The sequence below is a fragment of the Nuphar pumila genome, chromosome 6 (assembly GCF_984573655.1).
Source record: "Nuphar pumila chromosome 6, dmNupPumi1.hap1.1, whole genome shotgun sequence".
In the NCBI taxonomy this organism is placed as follows: domain Eukaryota; kingdom Viridiplantae; phylum Streptophyta; class Magnoliopsida; order Nymphaeales; family Nymphaeaceae; genus Nuphar; species Nuphar pumila.
This window is the reverse complement of record NC_143254.1, coordinates 17,174,914-17,201,535: the sequence shown is the minus strand read 5'-3', so window position 1 is coordinate 17,201,535 and position 26,622 is coordinate 17,174,914. Positions and strand designations below refer to the sequence as shown.

The window sequence follows — 26,622 nt, the reverse complement described above, 5'->3', positions numbered from 1 at the left end:
GGTTGGGATGTGTTTTAATGCAAAATGGTAAGGTGATAGCATATGCCTCTCGCCAATTAAAGATTCATGAACGAAACTATCCAACTCATGATCTCGAATTGGCAGCCGTAGTGTTCGCTTTGAAAATATGGCGACATTACCTGTATGGGGAACAATTCGAGGTATTTACTGATCACAAAAGTCTCAAGTATCTGTTTTCCCAGAAAGAGTTGAACATGCGACAACGACGATGGTTGGAGTTTATAAAGGATTACGATTTTACCATTTCCTATCACCCAGGAAAGGCAAATGTGGTAGCTGACTCCCTCAGCCGAAAAGCTGGTTGCAGTTTGTCTAGTCTTTTGACAAAAGGGTGGAATTTGGTGAAGGAATTCATTGATTGGAAACCGTTCTCAGATATCGTGGGAAGTATCAAGTTATCTAATTTATCTGCCCATCCGGAGATCCTTACAAAGATTATTGAAGGTCAGAAAGAGGATCCCCAATATGAGAAATTGAAGTCACTAGCCCAACAAGAGAATTCATATTTCTCACTCAAGGAAGATGACAGTATTTGGATGAAAAAGCGACTTTGGGTCCCTAGTGATCCCAAGTTGAAAGAAGAACTATTGGGAGAAGCACATAGGTCCAAGTACACCATACACCCAGGAGGCACAAAAATGTTTAAAGATTTACAACGAGGGTATTGGTGGAATGGAATAAAGCGTGAGGTCGCAAGTTATGTCTCGAAGTGTTTGACTTGTCAGCAAGTCAAGGTGGAACATCAGAAGCCTGGCGGAATGATGCAGCAAATGGAGATTCCACAGTGGAAATGGGAAGAAATCACCATGGACTTCGTGGTGGGTTTGCCCAAAACACGAAAACAACATGACGCTATATGGGTAATAGTGGATCGACTGACTAAATCGGCTCACTTTCTACCCATACGAATAAATCAATCCCTCGAGAGCTTAGCAGACTTATACATCAGAGAGGTTGTTCGACTGCATGGAGTACCAGTCTCTATTATATCAGATCGAGATCCTCGATTTACTTCTCGGTTTTGGGGTCAGTTGCAACAGGCCTTGGGTACGAAACTGAAGCTGAGTACCGCTTTCATCCCCAGACTGACGGACAATCAGAGAGGACTATCCAAACGCTAGAAGATATGCTGCGAGCATGTATGTTGGATTGGAAAGGTGAGTGGGACAAGCATGTTATTTTAGCCGAATATGCTTACAATAATAGTTACCATGCGAGTATCGGCATGGCTCCTTTCGAAGCTCTGTATGGAAGACCCTGTAGATCGCCGGTGTATTGGGACGAAATTGGAGAACGGTCAATAGAATCACCAATCGTGTTACAACATTACACCCAACAGATCAAGATGATAAGAGATAGACTGCTCACAGCCCAGAGTCGACAAAAGAGTTATGCAGATCAAAGGCGCAGGGAACTCACTTTTGATGTGGGGGATAGGGTCTTTGTGAAAGTATCACCCACCAAAAGTGTGTTTCATTTTGGTAAGAAAGGAAAATTGAGTCCCAGATATGTCGGAACTTTTGAGATTTTGGAACGGGTTGGAGAAACAGCCTATCGTATAGCCCTACCTCCTCAGTATGCTCAGATACATAACATATTCCATGTATCTATGTTAAGAAAATATCTTCAAGATTCGTCGCATGTCATCCAATATGAGGACGTAGATATAAGGGAAGACCTAACAATGGAAGAAAAACCAGTGGAGATATTGGAACGAAGTGAGCGAGTCTTGAGATCAAAGACCATTCCTCTCGTTAAGGTGAGATGGCAACACCATGGCATCGATGAAAGCATGTGGGAACCGGAGGCTAATATGCGAGAAAAATACCCCAAGTTGTTCGGGTAAACACCGACAGGTAAATTTCGAGGACGAATTTTTTTTTTAGGAGGAAAGGATGTAACAACCACAAATTTTACACTAAAACTGAAGAATTATGTGGATTTGGGCCTGGGATCCGTTATTGGATCCAAAAGAAAAATGCGCATATTAGAGTATTTTAGTGATATTATATAAATAAATATTTAAGAAATTAGATATTTCAAATCCACGGTTCGGACCCAAGTGGATCCAACCCCTTGGTCCACTGTTGTTCAATCGACCCGGACCCAAATCAAATTGGGTCCAGCATTTCGGGTCGGGGGTCGGACCCGGACCCGACCCACCCCTGTAAAGTTTTAATACAGGGGGGGGGGGATAAAAAGGGGAGGGCAACCCGATATGGGTTGCCCGATACACGTAACAAGAGGGGGGGGAAAACCCCTCCCCCGACGTATTGAGAGTTAGGGTTCAGTGGAACCCTAATGCGTAAGGATGAGGAGGTGGGGGAGCACACCGCAGCCGCCGGAAAGGTAAGATTTCCTCCCTTTTCGGGAGGCCACCCACCTACAATAGGGGACCCCCGAACCTCTCTTTTTCTCTCTCTTTCTCTCGCTGTCCCATTCTCTCTCTCACTCTCTTCTACCTCTCTAAACTTCGAATCACCCTCCGATCTCGGGCTGCAGCTCGAGGCCTTGCAGTGAAGAGCCAACCTCGCCGGTGGTGGTGCTGTCCAGGCCGACCGACCCCTCTCGTGGATGCCGCAACAACCTCGTCGGATAATGGTAGGTTATTGTTTTTTTTTTCTGTAGGTAACTCGCGTGTTGGGGGTATGAGTGAGTGGGAAGGGGGAATCAAAAATCCCCAAATCACGAGGGGTGTTGTGACAGTTGGGGATTTCAGTAAATCCCACGCCGGAAAACCCCCAAACCCTAACCCTAAAGTCTCAAATCCACATCGATTTGGGTGGGGTTCGACTCTTGGTTGTATACTGTAATACATTCTATGAATTTTAGTTATATCAGTTACCATTATAATGCACAAGTTGTTAAAATGTGAAATGGTTTCTAAATAATAGAAATTCTTTTATAACAGAAATTTACTTATAGCAGGTTAGCCGATCCCTTGAGTCTGGTTCATTTAAGATTACATAACAATGGTTATCAAATTCCTGTGATGCGTAACTGAATCTGTGTAAATGAGTAAGGTCTAACCTGTTATCAGATTTCCTTTCCGGTCATTTTCTCTATTAATATGCTGTTATTAATTGCTATTAAGTCTGAATACCTATGTTTTAACTACCTGTAACCAGACTTTATTCATTTTTATCAGAATTGAATTCCTCTGATTACATGTGTACAGTGATGACATTTGTGTATCATTAAAGTAGGTATACTTTAGGAATTTCCTGGTAATCATACATATAGTCAGGGTTTGAACGCTTAGGGTGTTCGATAGAAAATGGATTTGGGTTTTTCCTGAATAAATGGTATTAGGAACTGTGATAAAATCACTGTGGGATGATTCATGTTTCATTCTTGTATAAGCATGATTCATGATTATATTGATCAACAGGGTGACTGAATAAATGTTCAACATTTATGAGCTAAGGTAGAAGTCACAATTATTATTTGAGGTTGTGCAAGGTTGCAGCGACGCCATACAACTTATGGTTCTGTGATATTTACCAGTATATTTGTGACTCAAACAGATTGTGGTTATGCGATTATGCTGCATGGCTTTCAAGATAAAAATAAAAAATAAAACAAAAAAATCTGGTTGTCGGTTCTCAGGGTTGAAACGGCTGATCGGAATTGGTGATATGTTTAAACAGTAAATTGTGAGTTTGCATGATTGACATATTAAAATAGTAAATCAGGAATGTGTGTTTTGTTAAAATAACAAATCTCTAAGAGTATGACAGTCTAGAGATGTTATGCTATTTTGATGGTTGTAATACTAGAGCAATACGTTAATTTGGGGATTTCTATTAAGTCTGAAGTTTTCTATTAGTTTGTTAGATGTGATCAAATCTGAGTACTTGAAACCATGTATAAGCGTGTATAATTGTATGCATGATGTTGGGTGAAATTCTATATGTTGCAGTCTCATAAGTTTCTTTCTCATAGTAAAGTATGCTGGATATGATTTGTTTAAGTGGAATTCATTGTTTTCTCAGAATAAATTAGATTCAATCATGTGCTTCTTAGTGATGTTCGAGATACATTATCAGGTATGTCTTGTTCGGTCGATGTTACAATATGCTGTTAATATTGTCATTTGATATGCTATAACAAATAAAAGATAGTTTCAATTAGTAGGGTATTACATTGGAAAACCTTGCCTAATGGACAAAATGGGTTGAATACCCGATACGGGTATTGGAACTATTAGCTTGTAGGCTATGACAATGAAACTGATGAAAAAACTTATTATAAATGATTGAATGCCTAACTGGTTTAAAGACACCGGGCATTGTGCTTGACTGGTTTAAAGTCACCGGAGCACCTTGGGTGGGTTATGAAATCAATATGGCAAATAAATGGGGACTGTCCTATTTCACCTTAGTAAAATGACTAAGGTTAGGAATTCTACTGTTGTGGTAGTGGGGGGGAAGTTGGGGAAAATGCCCCGTACTTCGGGAAATAAATTAAATAAAAAGATTAACCCACTCAGTTCTTGGGCTTACTTTGGAGAGAGTAGGTGGTACAAAACTCTGGGGACACGTGTTTTGGTTTCGAGCATAAAGCGACTCGTTGGTCCCAGTCTTCAGAGTTGGGGGACCCGGACTACCAATATATCCTAGGTGGTAGCTCTTTTGTTCTTCTGCAGAAGTTAGGGATGCATCCTGTTTTGGTTTTGGCCTTTGGGAGTTTTTCTCGGTCACTGGCCGCTCCCTTGGGATTTTCAGTCACAGTTAGAATGTTCGGGTTAATAAAACAACCTTGAATAATATACCCCCGAACGTTCTCTTCTGTGATGGTTGCCTTGGCCCGTGTGTACCCGCGGGATAAGAAAAGATAAACATCAACAAGAACAGTTAGGTATCACTGTGTTGGAGTCATTAAAGAGACAATTACATACTTTTTCATCATGCTTTATATTCGGTGCTTATGATGAAACGACATCCTAAACTGTGTATATATTAGTTAATAAAATTCATATTATGGATGTTATTCATGTTAGTGTAAGTTCTGTTTTAATTGCTTAATACCTTGCTTAATTGTTGTAGTTGCATAAAATGCTTTTTGTGCTTAAGTATAACTGTTACATAATCTACCTTTCTATTCAGATATATATCTATTATTGCTATTGCATCGAATTCCTTATATGTTTATGTTTAGACTGAAATTCAAACACGACACCCAGATCACACCTGACACATGATCTACTTGCAAGAATAATTACAGTTTTCCTACTTAGACGTGGTAGTCTAATTCCTATAACTTTTATCATTTTCAGGCACAGAGTAACTCTACGAGCAATGCGGGATGAGGCGCTGACCAAGACTTGATCTATTTGTTCCCTGGCGATCCTACTTTCTTTCAGTTTGGAAATTTTAGTTTGAGATTCATAATGTGAAAAACTCTGATGTTGGATTTTATTATTATTGAAATAAAAATAAATGGTGTGGTTTGCTTTTACCTTCTTGTATCGTTCTGAAATGCTTAACCCTGGAATCGTTTGTGGTTTCCGCTTCAAAAAAAAACCCCTCAAATTTAGGGTTAAAATTTCGGGGCGTTACAGGAAGAAAGTGGGGAAGGAGGGAAGATGGTGGTGGGTTGCGAAGGCTCCGGCCTTACGCATGAACCCCAACGGTTTGCCCTTGTGGTGTGCTATGTGGAGTTGAATATGCTCTGCTTTGTCTTTCTTGTGCCTCCATTGTGTGGTAGATGAGAGCCGATCCAACAGCTTGCATCATGGGAAGGTAGGAAACCCGATCGCATGACTACTTCGAGTGCAATTTGCAAATAGAGGTTCAAAAGAAACTTATTTAATTTTACACAAAAATACCAATATGGTTGAGATATGATGTTATGAAGGCATAACAAAGCAACTTTGATATTTCATGGACTTAAACCAGCTCAGGCTCAAGTCAATCAGTACTCAAACTTTGAGACTTGAGATGCACTGTTGCACTTCGCTATGGATTTTCCTAACAGAACCTGCCTTCTGTCTACTATGATCATGATTGTGACAATCTAAATCATGGTTGCCAGTCGAGGAATCGGGGGCAGGAAGCGATACGGGAAGCAAAAGTGGGAAGCGAGGCACTTTCAAAATTTTAGGAAGCGGGAAGCGTGGGACGACTTAGAAGCGAATCAAAAATCGTCTCGGAAGCGACATAGGAAGCGAGAGGAAAGCAAGAAAAGAGAAAATAAAATAAAAACAAAAATAAAAAATACAAAAAAAAATGAACCATAAATGGGGGAAGCGAAGGGAAAGCGAGCCAAGTGACAAAAACTAGCAAATAAAAGCAAACACAATATATATGCTACGTACATCTCTGTTCCAACTCTGACTCATCACGCCAGTGATTAAATGTTCACTTTCCCAGTAGTAGCAGCCTTAGGTACTAGAATAGCAGAGTGGATATGTTTTTATAGCACCAATTGACCTAAGATACAAGTTCAAGCATTACAAGAAAATGAAGTGGGGTCATGTTATTTGTGAATGCTCGATATGCAGAATACATCAAACCTTGTGGCAATAACCTAGTCAATGAAGAGTATGCCTTAAGCTAGGATTCCCAGTCTACAACTAAAGAATACATGAATGGTTCACCTTAACAAGTATGGATCACCACTTACTCCAGCTATAAGTGTAATATCGCGTATTTTGGTACTTAGTCATTTTATAATTTTGACAAAAAATTGGCTAAGTCTGGGAGAAAAATCGTTTGAGGCTCAATTTTTAGACTGAAGTCTTCGAGTCTGGGCTTGACCCAGGTCTCATTGACAAGGTCGAGGCGAGCCAAACGAAGCGTGAGAAAGAGTTTTAGTTTCGACCTTTAAATTCAAGCGAAATTCGGGTTATTTTCTAGCGAAATTCGAAATTTGATATTCGTGTAATATGTCGTTGGATGCGTCTCAAAATTCTAAGCGCAACAATATTTTTTTTTCTTGAATTCGAGTTTTGGTTTGCCTAAAAATCGCATTTTTCTGAAAATTGAGCAGTTTGTCAAAATGGATCCGGACTTGGATCAGACTGGATCCAAGGCCTACGATCTGAACTAATATGGATTCGGGTCATATTTAAGTCCTACTTAAATCTGTATTTGATCCAGGTCTTGATCCATTTTCATTTGGGGTATGGGTTTGGATCTTGGATCCAAATCCAAATCCAAGCTCAACGTTTTTCCAGCTTTGAATTCAATATAAAGCTTTAATTTGGAGTTTAATAAGGTTGAGAAGCCTTTTGGGTTAATTTGGTTATTTTTGAAAGTTTTTAGATAATTTTAATTAACTAATAATTATTAATTAATTAATTAATTAAATAATATCAATTCCGAATTTTTATTCTTTTGGGCTGAGTGGGACTCTTTAAAGGAGTCCATATTCTTACTTAAGAAAGAGAGTTATAAAAGATTTGGAAGTTTAAAAAAAGAAAAAAAAAGTCAACTTTAAGAGTTTCTAAAATTTTGGAAAAAAAAAACAAAAGGGAAAGAGGGAACCCCTTTTTGGGAACTCTCTTAGAGAGGGCTGGAGAAGGGGGAACGTCAGCTCCTCTCCCTCACTTTATAAAAGAAAAAAAAACAAAGAAAGAAGGAAAAGAGAAAGAAAGAGGGAAATGGAAAGAGAGAGAAAGAGAGAAATGTAAGAAGAAGAAGAAGAAGAGTCTTCTTCTCCAGCCCAACCCCTTTTCCACCATTGTTTTTCTTGTTTCTTTGGATCTACGCAAATGTACGGGTCTCCTCTTTTGAATCTAAGTGAGAAATCGAATGCCGGTTCGATTTTACGCAATATTTTGGATGAAAATCCATGAAAAAACGAGTATATGGCTGAATTTCTTGTTTTTCTTTTATCTTTTTCATGAAAAAATTTCTGTACTTGTATAACAGAATTTTTATTCATGGTGGGACTAGTTATTTTAGGGACCCTCTTTGCTAGATATAAATTTTCAGTGATGGACTTTGATTTGGGCTGTATACATGCATGCAAATATGCATTGAGATCATGTTGCAGGCATATATTTTACAGAAATCGTGTAGGTAGTGGTGTGTTCATAGAAGACACCGAATAAATATGCTTCATTGAATAGGTGTTCACAAATGAGCTTACTGTTCAATTTACATATATTCCTGAATATACCTATGTTCTGATCTGTTTGTATGCACATGTGAAGGAGATCATGATATACACCTCCACATCTGAGCCACGGATTTGTTAATGCATGCAAGCACAAACTTGATAAAGTATAAACACATGCTTTCCATTTATAAGACCATGCTTAGTTCCTGTACTGTTTAAAAAAAAACTAATAATATATATATATATATATATATATATATAAATTGAACACAATGGGTGTGCAGGACCACTTTATATAAAAAAAGGAGTCTTTTTGCAGACTCTGTGTTGGCCTAAATCAGAAATTTTAAGTTAACAGGCATGTTAACTTCCAGATTGGGTTGCTGTATGTAATTCGGTATATATATGAATTATATTTCTGACAGCAAAGTATGGTGATGCCTTAACTTTTGTTGGAATTATGAGGTAGCTGAATTATATTGCAGAGGCTTTGAAGAAAATGAAATCAAGAAGGGCAGTTGGCCCAGATGGTATACCTATCGAGGCTTGGAAATGCTTGGGAGACAAAGGTTTAGAATGGTTGACAAATCTTTTTAACTTGATTTGGCGAACAAATAAGATGCCTAATGAGTGGAGGAAGAGTACTTTGGTGCCTTTATATAAGAATAAGGGTGATATACAAGATTGCACAAACTATCGTGGTATAAAACTCATGAGTCATACTATGAAACTTTGGGAGAGGGTGATTGAGTCGAGGTTGAGGAAGGTTGTCATGATATCGAAGAATCAGTTTGGTTTTATGCCTGAAAGATCAACTATGGAAGCTATACATCTTCTTAGACAACTTATTGAAAGATATAGAGAGAGGAACAAAGATTTGCATATGGTTTTTATTGATTTAGAAAAGGCATACGATAGAGTACCTAGGGACGTTCTTTGGTGGACAATGATGAAGAAAGGTGTTTCTCTCAAGTACATTAGTATAATTAAAGATATGTATGAAGGAGTAGTAACCAATGTCCGCACTTGTGGAGGGGTGACAACCAATTTTCCGATAACGGTTGGGTTACATCAAGGATCTGCTTTAAGCCCTTTCCTATTTGCGATAGTGATGGATGAGCTTACGAGATCAATTTAAGAAAATGTACCGTGGTGTATGTTGTTTGCTGATGATATTGTTTTGATTGATGAGTCTAGAGCTGGGGTTAATGCTAAGTTAGAATTATGGAGACAGACATTGGAAGCTAGAGGTTTTAAGTTGAGTAAGAGTAAGACGGAATATATGGAATGTCGGTTTAGTAAGCAACGAAGTAGTGATGGGAGTGTAGTGAAGCTCGGTGAGCAAGAAATACCGGTGAATGATTATTTCAAATATTTGGGATCCATCATTCAAAAGTATGGAGAAATTGATGGGGATGTAAATCATAGGATAAAGGTTGGGTGGATGAAATGGAAAAGTGCAACTGGAGTGCTGTGCGATCGTAGAATGCCATTGCGGTTGAAGGGAAAGTTTTATAGGACGACTATTAGACCCGCTTTACTATATGGTTCGGAATGTTGGGCTGCCAAGAGACATCATATTCAAAAAATGAGTGTAGCTGAGATGCGGATGCTTAGATGGATGTGTGGAAATACAATAAAAGATAAGATTCGGAACGAGGAGATACGTAAGAAGGTAGGTGTTGCACCCATTGAAAATAAGATGCGAGAGAATCGTTTACGGTGGTTTGGACATATTCGGCGAAGGCCTAATGATGCTCCAGTTAGAAGGTTGGAGAAATGGGAAAATATATTAGTTAAAAGAGGTCGGGGTAGGCCTAGGAAGACTTGGATGGAGATGATAGGAAAAGATATGAATGCTTTGAACCTCACCGAGGACATGGCATTGGATAGAAATGATTGGAGGAAAAGGATTCATGTGGAAGACCCAAAATAAATTTCTTTTTTGGTTCATATCGCTGACCCCAATGGTTTTGGGATGAAGGCGTAGTTGTAGTTGTTGTTGTTGTTGTTGTTGTATGAGGTAGTTGCATTGTGTAATTTTCTTTATGCAGTAATTTACTCAAATTTGTTATTTGGAGTTCTCAATTGATGATTTCTTTCTCCAGAAGATGTAATGTTTGCACTGCTTTCCTTGTTAGTGCAGTATAACTTAAACTATACGTGTGGAGTCTGTAATATGCTTAACATACTTGCTTCTGTTCTAAATGAGCTTGATTATCATGTGCATACAGAAAATTTTAAGTGAGGGTGCGTTCTCATGCTTGCTTGCTTGATAAATGAAAACATGTGAAAGACATGAATTCATGGACATATGCATATAAATGCTTAGTATGCTCATTGTTAAAATGGCTTATATGAATGTGCATTTGGAAAACATGTGACCTTATTACATATATGGCATGTGGTTATGGTTTTTGCATATGGTGCATCGATGATCGAAAAGAATCATCGTGGGTCGAGTGGGCCTCGAGCTGTGGTTTGCTCATTTATTTATTTTAAATGCATCGCAAAAATCACATTAATATATTGCACTGTTCTATGTGTTTCCACGGGCGAGAGTCCCGTGATGGCTCTCGCAGGGGTAAATGCGAGTTATTGCCTTTGTTTGCATGCTGAATTACAAATTAAAGAAATGAGATAACAATCTAATAAAAATAAAAGAACAGTGTAATGTACTTTTTAAGATGTCGCATCGAGAGTACGGGACTCTTAGAGATTCGGTTTTGGGAGACCACGAGGATACAAAAACTCCGTATGCACTATTTGATTACTCCTGAACCCGATATTGAGGTTTTTACTTTTGGCCACGGTTTTAAAGAGTTTCCGTCACTTTGCCTATGGGTGGTGCGTAGACACAACTATTGTTTTGGTATACCAAGAAAAGTGACACTTGTAGATGGGTGGTCCCTGGTGTCCCCGACATTAGATGGATGGTCTAATGTTCCGAAGGCTGTTTCGGTCGAGAGCTAAGTTTGGAACCCAGTAATAAAATACAAATTGTGTGCTAAGCTACCTTGAGAATCTAACTTGACCTCGGAAATTTTACTCGTTTGGTGTATTCGCGGACAACGGTAATTAAAAAAAAAAACTTAAATTGTGTGTATTTAATAGAGATATGCATATGAAAAGAAAATTCTAATAAGATGTAATAATTTACTCATGCATTTCACTGAAGCCATGCATATTCCTACTATGCATTAAATCATGCATACTTACCTGTTCTCTTAACTGCTAAATGTTGGTGAATGCTTAATGTTGTTCCCTAATGCATGTTAAATGATTGTATTGCTTAAATTGTGATCACTGTTACTTATTAAATATTCTCTCATGCTTAATAATTGTCTATAATGCATGAATACTTAATCGAATTACGAATTTGTCATAATTACGTACCTTTAAAATATTGCATGAATTTTTATCTGTATTCTTTATGCTCATTTGATTCATTAGAGGGATTCGTACGCAGAATTCCTCGAATTTCTGACACCTTATTTCTGTAGTTTTTCACAGCCTCAGAAGATCAGTGAAGTGACTCGCTTTTGAGAGAGCTACGAGTGCTACACGTTTGCTAGACAACTTCACAGATGGACAACGTGGCTCTGTTTTTCCTTATTTCTTTTTACATTTAATTGTTCATGCACTCTGAATTTCCTTATGGAATTATCTCGAAACCTATCATCAATTATTCAATAAAAGTTTGGTTTGGTTTGGTATGAATGATAAATGTAAGATCCCTTGTGGTTGGTTGGGTTATCCAATGGTGAGTGAAACTGTAAAGGCCCCGAGTCTCTGGGAACGTTTCCGCAATGATTTAAAAAAAAAAATTTGCATTTTCAAGAGGTATGAGTTGGGGTCGTTACAATAAAGGTTGTTTCAACTAATAGAGAAGATTTTGATTAGGTTTTTAACTTGAATCAAGTAATCAATGCTTAGAAATGATCATATATCAGCTCAACCTGCTATTGACTTTATGCATCTACTTCCTAATAGTCTGCTATTAGCTAAACTCTCATCCATATAAATGCAATACCAATCTTGCTCCTGCTCACTACAAAGAGATAGTAAGAGTACACTCAAAGAATAATTTTCACAAATACTAGAAGAAAGAGGGGGAAGCATGGGGGAAGCGAGGGGAAAGCACGCTTCCCATAAAAGCGAAACCCACTTCCCATAAAAGAGAAATACGCTTCCTAAAAAAATGGTGCTTTCCAGTGCATTTCGTAAGTGCGACATTTCGCACTTTCAAAACGTGCTTCGGGGAAGCACGCTTCCCCACTTTCCTAGGCATTTCTGATAACTCTGGTCTAAATGTATATAGAGAAAAGTAGATCATACTAAAGAAAGTCTAAAACCAAATATTGTTGATCACTGACGTTGCAATACCAAGACAAATAAGGAACAATTGCAATTGGCTTCAAAAAAGTAACATTGGCAATTGCATCAAAAGGAAGGATCAACAGTAGCTTGAGAAAGATAAAGACTACGTATTTTAAAATTGACAGAGAGCATGAATGAGATAGAAAAATAGATTACTTATGTGTGTAACATGAGAGCCTGGTGCTATCAGCCTACCATAAGTTATAAACATTTTTTAGCCTTTAGGATGAGATCAATATTCCTTAACTCAATGACCAAGAAAAAAAAGCCAACATATTTCTTAGCCAACTGATCATGCATATATTTTGTATTTTATTCATATTATTCTATACATGATCCATCAAAAAATTGCATTAAAATTCATTCTTATCAGTGTTTTTGAGAAATTGCTTTAAATGCAAAAATAAAGGTAAAGTCACATATTTCAAAATCTTCCCTGCGTTTTTCAGTGTTTTGTTTAGTTTAGGACTTTTTAATTATTAATCTAATTAGTTTAGAAGTATTTAACTAGTATTTTACTTTGTTTAGAAGTATCTTTTTATGAAACACGTGTTTAGATGAGTAGTTTTTAGAATTTTTAAAACTTAGTTGGACATTTTAGAAATTTTAGTTTTAACCTAGAATTCTATTATAAAAAGTATTTTTCCAGCCATAGAAGGGCGTCTCCCTCTTGATAAAAAAACGTGCATCTGCCTTCCTCCCTCTCTTCTCTTCCTCCTCGTTCCCAACCGCTTCTCCTTATTCTTTTCATTTTTCTCCTCCGTTCTCGTCTTGCTTCTAATCTTTTATGGGGCCAATTCTTCTTATCCCCATCGTCGGAGGTATGTGCAACCTGAAGAGAGACCGCTTCTTCTTCTCAACCCTTCCGTCGGAGATGAATCGTGAGGTTTGCCTCTTCTCTCTCTTCTCTTTACATTCACGTGCATAGATTAGATGTTTTTGTTCACTCATTGCATACATTATCATATTTGTTTTCTTTCATTGCATACATCATATTGTTTATTTTTACTCGCATAGCATATAGGATAGGTTGCTTTTGATTTACGTTTCTGCATTTAGGTTATATATATTCTTGAGCCGTTGCATCCCTATAATCACGTTTCAGATTCACATGTAGCGTAGAGTAATTTGTTTGGCTGCATCATTACAAGTAGCATAGTGCTAGATTTATTAAGTAGTTTGTTTCTTTCGCTGCGTAGAATAGGCTGTGTTGAGTTTTGTTTTATTTCTTGTTTTGGAGTACACACTGTTGTAGTTCCATTTGCGTGAGAGCAAAACCGGGCCTGTCATTGTTGATAGATTTGGTTGCTCATTACATTGACGCAATATCAGGCGGATCAAAGTTTAATCCCGTCTTTACCGACCCAGCGATTTCTGGAATTCAGATTGTGCACCCTCAGCAAAGCGTTGTGTTCTTGATCACAGTGCTGCAAATCACGCATTTTGATGTGATCAACAACACTTGCATGAATCAACCATCACGGCTGGTCTATATTGCAAATTGGTTCATCAGCACAATCACGTGTTACATTGTTTCCTTTGCTGGGTTAAGTAAAATTTTTGTGCAGCATCACCCGATCACGCAAAGCACATGTACTCATGCGTGAACAGTTAATATTTATGTCCATCATGCCCAGCGTGGCTTTCATTAATGAAACAGTTATCAATTTTTTTTTTTGTAGCGGGTGCTTCGTAGATAGTTAGTTGCTCTAGGTTTTTAAATTATGACATGCATCTTAGTTGAGATGTTATGCCATTGTTTACATTAAAAGTAGCAACCTGTGTTAACGATTTTATAGTAATAGTCAACTAAATGTTTCCCAGCCAAGCAGTTAGTTGCAGAATTAATGCTTTGAATAAAAATTGTTTGATTGAATAGTTAGGTTAATGTACTTTACGTTTTGCTTGTTTTAGTAAGTAGTTTGCTTTAGTAAAATTCATGTGTTCTTGTTTAAGTAGTTAATTGGTTAAAAATTGTTTGATTGAATAGTTAGGTTAGGTTTAGTTATATTTCATGTTTTATTTAGCCAGTTTTGAATTCATGTTTTTCTTAAACTAGAATCATTAATTAGTTTTAGTTTATTTTAGGCATTAGTGCTATCCACGGTTTTTGTAGTTTTAATTAATTAGTTGAATGGTTAGTTTTAGTTGTTTCCAATTTAGTTACTTGTTCATAGTTGCTATTAATCTAGTTAGTTTGTTAAGTAGTTTCATAATTTGTTTTTAGTTTGTTACATTAGTTAGTTTCTTTAGTGTTATTTAGTTAGTTAGCTATTTTGTCTTTTAGTGAATTAGTTTGTTACATGTTAGTTAGTGTGTTATAGGTTAGTTAGATTCTTATTTTGTGATTTTTGATTAAACTAACATTGATTTTTTGTCTAGTTTTTCTTTGTTTCGTTTTTGTTTTGCGTTGGTGTTTTGCAAGGAATTGGTTATACGTGCGGTGAGCCCTCAAACGAGCCCTCGAAGACCCCTCTGAGGTCCCTAAAAGGTCCCTTCGAGCCCTCAAAAGAGCCCTTTTAGCCCCTCAGAGGGGCCCCCTTAATATAGCCCTTATCACGTGAGGGAAGAGTATATGAGCCTATAGATCCAGGTTGCTGTCATACACTTATAACTCTGGGTTCATCTGAAGTAGTAACAAATTAAGGGACTAGAAGCTTGTTAGATTTTATAAATCTAGAGTTTTACCATGCGTGAAGGGTGAGGAACAGAGAGAGAGAAGGAGCTGCAGAGAAAACCCGATTCCAGATTATAGGAATCAACTGCTCATCTTTCCATTATATGCTATTGCTAATACAGTTTTTTAGGGTACTAAAATACCCGTTTACAATATGTAATAATTACATATGTGCCATTAATGAAAGGACATGATTACGGGTCAGGACCCCTTGACCCGTGACCCGATATGAACAAAACACGTCTTTTCACCCTCCCTCAAGTTGTGCATGGTTTTGAACCATGAACTTGCCTTTTAACATCCCAAATTTGTTTTTGGTTAATCCTTTTGTGAATATATCAGCCACTTGATCTGTAGTTCGTACAAATTCAAGCTCAATCTCCTTTTCTTCTACCTTTTGTCTCATAAAATGTTGATCTATTTTGATGTGTTTGGCATGACTGTGATAAATGAGATTAAAGGACATATTGATGACACTTTGATTATCACATAAAAGGAGAGATCGAGAGATCGATTCTCCCACTTCTATCAGTAAGTGCCTGATCCAGGTAGCTTCAGCAGTAGCGGCTGCTATTGACCTATATTCGGCTTTTGTACTTGATCTAGCAACAACCTTTTGTTTCTTACTACTCCAGGAAACCAAATTCATCCCAACAAACACACAATAGCCGGATACTGATCTACGTTTGTCTGGATCTCCTGCCTAGTCTGCAACAGTATAGACAGTAATTTCATGTGCATTTTGCTCATTTATCTTTTTCCTATACAAAAGACCATCCCCAACAGTTCTCTTCAAATACCTAAGTATCCGTTTAACTGCTTCCATATGCCCTTCACATGGCTCATGCATAAACTGAGATACCTGATTTACTAAGTAAACAATATTAGGTCGAGTGAAAGTAAGGTATTGCAACATGCCTACTATGCTACGATATTTTGTAGAATTCTCATATAGATCTTCATCTTGTGAACTGAGTTTCTGGTGAAGGACACTAGGAGAACCTAAGGGTTTGCAATCTTTCATACCTGCCTTATTGATGACATCAATAGTGTACTTATGTTGGGTGAGAGTCATTTCTTCAGAAGTACTATCAACTTCAATTTCAAGAAAGTATCGTATTTTCCCAAGATCCTTCATTTTGAATCTCTGATTCAAGAGATGTTTGACCTCCTCAATATGAACTTTGGAATTACCTGTGATGATAATATCATCTACATATATCAACAGTAGAGTAACTATGTCTTGGTTCTTGAATATAAACAAGGAATGGTCAAGGAGAGATCGCTTAAAACCATATTTGTGTATTTCAAGAGAGAAACTATCAAACCAAGAACGAGATCCCTGCTTCAACCCGTATATCGCCATTTTTAATTTGCATATGTATTTTGTATGGAGAAATTGATGGAGATGTAAATCATAGGATAAAGGTTGGGTGGATGAAATGAAAAAGTGCAACTGGAGTGTTGTACGATCGTAGAATGCCATTGCGATTGAAGAGAAAGTTTTATAGAACGACAATTAGGCCCGTTTTACTATATGGTACGGAATGTTGAGCTGCCAAGAGACATCATATTCAAAAAATGAGTGTAGCTGAGATGCGTATACTTAGATGGACGTATGGAAATACAATAAAAGATAAGATTCAAAAAGAGGAGATACGTAAGAAGGTAGGCGTTGCATCCATTGAAAATAAGACGAGAGAGAATCGTTTACAGTGGTTTGGACATATTCGGCGAAGGCCTAATGATGCTCCAGTTAGAAGGATGGAGAAATGGGAAAATATATTAGTTAAAAGAGGTCGGGGTAGGCCTAAGAAGACTTGGATGGAGATGATAGATAAGGATATGAATGCTTTGAACCTCACCGAGGACATGGCATTGGATAAAAATGATTGGAGGAGAAGGATTCATGTGGAAGACCCAGAATGATTTTCTTTTTTGGTTCATATCGCCGACCCCAATTGTTTTGGGATGAAGGCGTAGTTGTTGTTGTTGTTGTATTTTGTAGGATTACCTTCTGCATAGCTAGTGGGTTGTTCCATGTATACTTCCTCATTCAAATTTCCATGGAGAAAAGCATTTTTGATATTAAGTTGACTAATTGTCCACTGATGTTCAATAGCTAAAGATAGTGTGACTCTGATTGTCCCCATTTTTACAACTGGACTAAAGGTCTCATCATAATCCTGTCTTTGCTCCTGTGTGAATCCTTTGGCTACAAGTCTCACCTAGTACCGTTCTATAGTCCCATCCGGTTTATACTTTATTTTGTACACCCATTTCGACCCAACTACATTTTTGTCAGGTGGTCTCAGAACAACATCCTAGGTACCACATTCATGTAGAGCCTTCATTTCTTCATTCATTGCTTCAATCAGTTTTTTAGAATTTGATGCTTGAGAAAATGTTGTGGGCTCATCTTCCTTGCTCAAAGCAGTTATAAAAAGTTGAAAGTCCAGTGAAAATTTTTCATAACTGACCCATCTCTCTATCGGATGACGAGAGTAGGTCGATCTTCTAACATCAAAGGTAGAAGTAGATGTAGAGGATGTATCCATTTCCTGATTAACAATAGTGGGCACCTCTCTTCCTTGTCGTGTATAAACAAAATTTATACCTTTTTGGGTCCAAAGATAGCTCTGTACTCTTTTGTGCAATCAACTTATCAACATGCATAGATTCTTTATCCTTTTGATCACAGTCTGAAGCACAAATATCATTAGTAATGGAGAAAAGTTCAGAATTCAACCAAAGATGATAGACCTCAACTTTGAAATTTGATTCAGAAGAAGTAATGCGTCGACAATCAAAATTCAATTCATCGAAGATAACATTTCTTGATATTTTGATGTGTTTGCTCATGGGATCATAACACCTGTATCCTTTATAGCCATCTGCATAGCCCACAAACTTGCACTTCAAAGCCTTGTCCTGAAACTTATGTCTCATTGAACTGTCAATATGAATATAACATACACAACCAAACACGCGCAAATCATGATAGTTGGGATGAACTTCAAACAGGGAAAAGTAAGGAGACTTGTTCTCCAAAATAGTCATGGGCAATCGATTTATCACATGGACTGCTAAATGAAAGGCTTTTGTCCATAAAGTAATCGAAAGATTACTATCATGTATCATACTCATTGCACTCTCAACAATATGGCGATGCTTCCTTTCAACAATCACATTCTGCTGAGGTGTATGAGGGCAAGACACCCTTCTCCTTATTCTATTACTTTGAAGAAAGTTAGTAAAGTCAATTGAAGAGAATTTACCTCCTCCATCATATTGAAAACAAAGAATGTTTTCAGAAAATTGATTCTTGACAAAAGAGTGAAAATTTTGGAACTTAAAGGTCTCAGATTTGTATTTCATGAAGAAAATCCAAGTATAATGAGAATAACTGTCAACAAATATAAGATAATATCTAGTTTCAGATATAGAAGCAACTGAGGCAGGCCCCCAAACATCAGAACAAATAATCTCAAAAGGTCTTGAAGCTCTTTTATTGATAGAATGAAAAGGTAAAACATAACTCTTAAATAAGAGACAACTTGAACATTTGTTGTCATTGACATTTATTCCTAAACTAGACTTGGGAATGAGGTTATTTGAGACAAGCTTCTCAATGAAACTACTATTGCAATGACCTAAACGACCATGCCAAAGATTTGGCTAATTGGATTCAGAGACACTAAAAACACATAGGAATCACAAAGGACAACGATAAGGAGAGCTTCAAGTTTGGGTCAACAGGGCGAACACGAGCAGAAAGATCTTCTTGAAAAACATACATATTGCCTTGTCGTTTTCCTTTAGCGAACGTCTTCCTCGTGCAGAGATCCTTGATAAGAACAGAAGAGGGAGTAAATTCAACTGAAGCATTGATATCATCAATAAGTTTAGAAACAGAAACAATGTTTTTCTTGATGTTAGGAGCATAAAGAACCTTTGAAAGACTGAGAGAGGACTTTGACATAGGTATAACAAAATTTCCAATATGAGAGATAGAATGGTGGGATCCATCACCAGTAACTATACTATTTCTACCAATGTAAGGAACAAGGTTTAGGAGCTTACCAGCATCACTAGTAACATGAGTCGCTGCCCCAGAGTCCACATACCAAGTACCTTTCTCATTCTGTTTCAGTTTTAATCCTGCTAAGGGTGACAATAATAACTCTTTTACTTCTCTGCTGACCTTTGCGCTATTTGTTCCTCTCTTTGCTTCAGCCTATGTTGATTTGCCTTTATTTAGGGGATTAAACCAACAGTTGGCTTTGATGTGCCCCTTTTTATTACACAGAAAACAAGTAGGAATTGGTCTCTGTTGCTGTGAGTTGGGATATATGTTGGGTGTAGGTAATAGTCCACGACCTCCTTGTCCACTTCTTCCTTGTCATCCTCTTCCCTTAACATCATAACTTCCTCGTCCTCGTCCATAAGCGACCCCTGTGGCAAGAATATCTTGCGTCCCTGTATGCATATACGATTCTTCAGAAAACCCTTTTAAGTTCATCTCATATTGAAGTAATTTTGCACGCAGGTCTTCAAATCTGAGCAGCTCAAGTAAACACAATAAGGAAGTAACAATCATATGATAGTCAAGCCCCAATCCACTCAGAGTTTGTTGTACCATATCTTTATCAGTCACTGCACACCCAACAACTGTTAATTGATCTGAGATGATCTTCATTTTGTTTAAGTACTCCATGATAGTCATGGAATCCTTTCTTAACATCTAAAATTCTCTTTTAAGAAATACAATCTTAGCTTGAGAAACCTGTGAATATGTCTAAATTAGTCTGTCCCAAAGTTGCATAGCAGTGCAGTCGTCTGGAATTGCCACAAGCACCTCTTGTGACAACGTAGAGGTAATATAAGCAACTAGTGCCTGGTCTCTTTTCATCCAAGCTACAAATTCTGGATTTCTAACATATACTGTGGTAGATGCTCCTTTACTGTCATTTTCTTCTCGTGATATAAACTCTGGAGAGACTGGAACAGATCCATCCAGATGTCCAAAAAGATCCTAACTCCTAATGAAAGAAATCATCTGCCTCTTCCAAGTCAGGAAATTGGAATTATTTAATTTTTCAGACATGAGTTGACTAAGGAAGCTTGAAGAAAGACCAGACTAAGAAGGAAATGAATCCATGTTTCACAATAAGAAGAATGTGTCCAACACACCGCCCGATAATAGCTAAAGAAATCAGTATATCGAAAAACAACTTTCAACTTCAAGGAAATTCATGCAGCCTCTTATTCTTTTTTTTTACTGACAGAATAGTCACAGAGATGACAAAAGTAACTGGAACCTCCTTTTTTTTTTGCAGAATAGACTATATCAGGCTATGTGAAAGACAATAGACAATAAATAAAGGAAAGCTGAAACAAAATCCCAAAACTGGTATCTAATTTAGATTAGATATTGAATTCCGATCAGATCTGTAATTATCCAGATTTGAATAAACAGGTAAGCATTGAGTACAAAAATTTAAAAGAACACATAAGTAAAGCCCAAATTCGATATTGATTTAAAGCTATTTAAGAATAAAAGAGATGAAAATGTCAAATGGCAATGAAGCCAGATCTGAATCTGATCAAGAAGGATAAAACTAGATAATAGACAACCGATTACGTGATCAGATCTGATTCTGATCAAATCTAATCAACAAGATAAGCTAGAACCAGATTAAGAGTTAAGAAAACAATGCAGAATATATTAATAACAGAGAAGTGTGATTGAAAGAATCTGAATAGGGCTTCAAGATGAAAGAATCTGAATAGGGCTTCAAGATAGTGCGCCTTCAAGCTTTGGAGAATAGCCTTCAATCTGAAAATACAAAATAAAGAGAAGAGAGGAGAGGGGGAGAAGAGGAGGATGCCAAATGGAAAGTAGGGCACGTTAAAAGTATCGTGACCCTCTCTTAATAAGATATATATAGGATCTAACACTACTGAACAAAATACATGAAAAATATACAGGATTACAAGTATGCCACCGCCCAAGCATGGGGAAAGCATACGCTCGGATATAGATCCAATATCGGATCCATATCCGATACAAATACAATTCTAACATCCCCCCTCAAGTTGTGCATGAGTTTTCATCATGCCCAACTTGTTCTTCAAATGCCAAAACTGTGATCCAGTGAGTCCTTTGGTGAAAAGATCAGCAACTTGTTCAGAAGTATGTATATATGCAGGGGAGATTTCCTCATCTTCTATTTTCTGACGAATGAAATGTTGATCAATCTCAATGTGCTTGGTACGACTGTGAAGTATGGGATTGAATGAAATTTTAATGGCACTTTGATTGTCAACCAGCATGGAAGATTGAGCAATAGGAAGAGATAATTCCCCAAGGAGGTGACGAAGCCAAGTAGCATCGGCAGTGCCAGCAGCCATGGCCCTATATTCAGCTTCTGTGCTGGATTTTGCAATGGCGCGTTGTCTGCGACTACTCCAACAGACAAGATTAGAATTGAGAAAGACACAATAGCCAGAAACAGATCGGCGTTCATCAAGATCGCTTCCCCAATCAGCATCAGTGTAAGTAGAGATAATATGACCATCCACAGTAGGAGACATGCGTTTATAAGTAAGTCCATCGCCAATAGTCCCCTTGAGATAACGTAAGATACGCTTGACAGCTTCCATATGAGTGTCTGTGGGAGCATGCATAAACTGGGAAACTTGATTGACAACATATACAATGTCGGGCCGAGTGAATGTCAAATATTGAAGTTTCCCAACAATACTGCGGTAAAGGGTTGGAACAGGATATGCAGGACTGCCATCTGAAACGTTCAACTTTGCATGCAAAACGCTGGGCGTGTTAATGGGCTTACAATCAGACATACCAGAGGATGTGAGAATATCAAGGGCATACTTGTGTTGAGAAAGAGTGAGGGAATCCTCAGTCCTGTCTAATTCAACACCCAAAAAATATCTGAGGTCCCCGAGATCTTTCATTTTGAAGTGTTGTTCTAACACTTCTTTGATTTGGACGATATGAGAGGAAGTATTTCCCGTGAGAACAATGTCATCCACATATATCAATAACCAAGTAGTGATCCCTCCTTTGTGATAGATAAAAAGAGAATGATCAAGAGCACTCTTCTGAAAACCAGCTTCTTGAATGTGAAGGGAGAACCTTTCAAACCATGAACGAGAAGCCTGTTTTAACCCATATAATGACTTGTGCAACTTGCATACCCATAGATTAGAATCATTAGTAGCATATCCTGGTGGCTGTTCCATGTAGACGTCCTCTTTGAGGAAACCATGAAGAAAAGCATTTTTGACATCAAGTTGATGTAATGACCATCCAAAAGTAACAGCAAGAGAGAGAATAACTCGAATGATACTCATCTTAACAACAGGGCTGAAAGTCTCATCATAATCTTCCCCATGTTGTTGAGTGAAACCTCTAGCCACAAGATGAGCTTTATACCTATCAATACTGCCATCTGGTTTATATTTGATTTTATAAACCCATTTAGACCCAACAACATTCTTATCCCTTGGCCGTGGAACGACTTCCCATGTTTGACATTCATTCAAGGCTTCCATTTCTTCATTCATGGCTTCAATCCAACGGGAATTTTGAGAGGCCTGAGAATAACACTTTGGTTCAGTCTGTTTATGCAAACTGGTCATAAAAAGCTGAAAATCCAAAGTGAAAGTGTTATAGCTTATCCATCTATCCACGGGATGTCTCGCTCGAGTGGACCTTCGTGGATGAGAAGGAACAATGACAGAATCAGTAGTAGAGGCAGGAGTGCGACGAGAATAAACCAAGCCAGAAAATCTGTCTAAAGGAGGATCAGCCATCTGAGTATCAGACATGTCTGCTTCAATGTGAGTACTATCCATCTGGGCATCAGACATTTCTGCTTCAATGTGAGTACTGTCAGAAGGGGCTGGAAAAGTGGTCGGTTGAATCCCATCGCCTAAGATATTAGCACATAACCATGGATCATATAGTCTGGCTTTTAATGAAAGGGACTATCTGACGTTTCCACGTCAAATAGTTGGAATGGGTTAACTTTTGGGAGATGAGTTGGGAGAGAAAACTCGAAGAGAGGGTAGACATGATTATGCTGATATAATATTTGCGTTTCCAAAGGTACTCGGCTGAAGGATCAGGCACTCGGCTGAAGGATGAGGATCAGGCACTCGGCTGAAGAATGAAGATCAAACTCAGCAGATCGTGGCCTGGTTGACAGGCGTGATGAAGAAGGCAGACGTAACTCAGCAGTTCGTCGATCGTGGCTGGAGAAGACTCGCTCGTGGCTGGAGAAACAGGCGTCGATCGTGGGTTGCTCTGATACCATGAAAGAATCTGAATAGGGCTTCAAGATGAAAGAATCTGAATAGGGCTTCAAGATAGTGCGCCTTCAAGCTTTGGAGAATAGCCTTCAATCTGAAAATACAAAATAAAGAGAAGAGAGGAGAGGGGGAGAAGAGGAGGATGCCAAATGGAAAGTAGGGCACGTTAAAAGTATCGTGACCCTCTCTTAATAAGATATATATAGGATCTAACACTACTGAACAAAATACATGAAAAATATACAGGATTACAAGTATGCCACCGCCCAAGCATGGGGAAAGCATACGCTCGGATATGGATCCAATATCAGATCCATATCCGATACAAATACAATTCTAACAGTGATCAGATCGAAATCTGATCAGATCTGATCAAGATGGTGATGCCAAGAAATATGTTGGGAATAAGATGACGAGACAAAATTGGTTTTGACAGAAAGGCGTGATCAGATCGGATTTTGATCAGATCTGATTTTGATCAGGTCTGATCAAGATTGAGAAAAAAAATTGAAAATCAATTTTCTGACTTGGGAGACTGAGCGATCTTTTTAGACATACCTTTGAAATCAATCTCAGATCCAACTCTAGTGTGGCTCTGATACCATGTTAAATTTTATAAATCCAGAGTTTTACCATGCGTGAAGGGTGAGGAACAGAGAGAGAGAGGAGCTACAGAGAAAACCCGATTCCAGATTATAGGAGTCAACTGCTCATCTTTCCATTATATGCTATTGCTAATACATATTTTTAGGGTACTAAAATACCCTTTTACAATATGTAATAATTACATATGTGCCATTAATGAAAGGACATGATTACGGGTCTGGACCCCTTGACCCGTGACCCAATATGAACAAAACACGTCTTTTCAAAGCTCAAGCACTAAAGACCCTATTTTTCTTTTCTTTTAGATTATGATTGTTTGTTTTATTAATTTGAATTTGTAAAAGGCATGTAACTAATTATTATTTGTTTAAGCCCTCCGCAGAGGGCCGTACTCTCAGGTGATTAGTTAATTAATTATTTTTATTTTAAAAGCAATAAAGAGTAGATTTATGTGAAATACAAAGTTTTTTTCCGTTCCCTGAGTTCGACCCGAACTCTACCCTAGTGTGAGCCGGTTTTTATTATTTGGTGTTTGGCTTGCATAAAACGTTTTTATCAAAAATATCTTTTAAAAATCTATTTCATAAAACTTACACCACCAACCATATGAAGAGTTCAATCATTATGCTCCAATGACAATGACAATGACAAACAATAATGCCATCGTATTAGACTTCAGGTCCATAGAAACATAACAAGAAGAATATCTCTAGACATTGACATAAGACCAAGTATATGACCCAGTTGCGGAATGATGGAGAACAATTAGAAGCAAGATAACAAAAGTTGATCCAAATTGGTATGGTAGCTACCAAATTGGATTCAGGATGGTTGGCTTCATCATCAAGCTTTAAAATACTGATGTGAACCACAAATGTTTAAGCACATTTGCTAAACAAGGAAAATCCACACTCTTATCCACTTACTACTATTCGCTTTATTGAGCTGCTTGAACGGGTTTACTTCATAGTCCTGGATATTGTTCTCAGGGTTTTCGTATATGATAGGCTATATCACACTTTCAAGATTGTCAGCAAGGAAAATATCATGGACCTAATTTTCTTTTGTTGGGAATATCATAAAAATATAGGTATAAAGTAAATAAAAATATGAAAATATATAAAGAAAATAATCAGTTCAGGATTGTGTTAAAATTACAAATCATGTTTTCTCGAGAATAGATGATAAATTGATTTTATGGCAGTTTTATCATCATTTTCATGTTTTCTGCACTTATCATGAAAAAAAAATATTTTGGAAGTTATTGAGGACAAAAAACCAACAAAAGTATTTTGTAGATTCTACTGCAGTATTCAAAATACATAATTCAGGTTTCAAAATTCTTGCATTGATGAAAAGAAAATTCCACACACCTTCCATGCCATAGATACCATCACAATCCCCATCACAAAATAAATAAATGACATAATCTTTTTTGTCAAGCAACAAAATGGCTACCTTAGAAACATAAAGGTGCAGGATGCAAATCAATGTTTAAATTCTTTTTATATAGTTCTCTCTTTAAATATGTTGGTGCATAAGAGCCAAAAAGATTGCAGTTTTGAAGAATAGAAATTAGCTTAAGCCATTCCACACCTCATAAAATTCAGAAAATCAGACTCCTAAATTTTGATTGCTAAATAAAACAGTTCAACAACAGGCTCCACGAAAAACAAGAAGAGACAGAGTTGCTGATGTTATTAATCAATCGTTTTCATTTGAAGTAAGATTGAAAAGATGGCTTCTGATTTCCAAACTAACTCAGATTCCAACATCGAATAAGGAAAAAAAATGAAAGGAATTACAAAAGAAATAAAAGACAACATCAGATGAAATGAACGTCACCACACAAAAGCCAATCCTTGAGGTGGAGGAGCATACATGAAGATGCAAGTTAGAAACAAAAAATATAAAGAAATAAATAAAACTGCAACACTGTTGTACCACATGCTTGAATTCATCAACACATAGAAACATGTACAAATTTAAGCCAATTTCTTCGAAGAGCAGAAATTTCTATCTACTGAAACATTAAAAAAGGGAGAGCAAGTGTAAAAAAATATGCATTAATCGAGGAAGCTACAAAACTTGAACCGAATGACAATCAAACAAAGTCAACCGGAAAACCAATTAAAACAGAGATATCCAAATCAGCAAGAATGACAAAAGAAAATTATGAAAATAAACTAGCAATGGGTAAACAAACTGAAACCAATTATGTTAAGCTCAGTTTTCCTCTATAAAATGGTCATACGATGATAATCTCAAATTGGGGAGCGATAAATCAAAGGAAAACAAAACAAGGAAGACTACAACAAGAAAAAGAAAGAAAAAAAGAAAGAAAAATTCAAATGACAGCATTAATGGAAACAATGGGGTACCCCAAAAACGAAACCCATTTTTAGATTTCTACCACGACAACCAAACAATTGAATTTTTAAGAAGCACTCCACTAGCTTAACTTGCCAAGTTAAACTTGACATATGCTCAAACACTTCAACAGCAGAACATGGGTACTCGTTTTGACAGAG

At 37.4% G+C, this 26,622-nt stretch overlaps 1 protein-coding gene across 1 annotated transcript in view; it reads right to left on the bottom strand.

Annotated features, from left to right (window-relative positions):
• FIB4 (Plastid-lipid associated protein PAP / fibrillin family protein) overlaps nucleotides 1-26,622 on the bottom strand; it is a 36,329-nt gene that overhangs the window by 9,216 nt on the left and 491 nt on the right. The window lies entirely within an intron of this gene.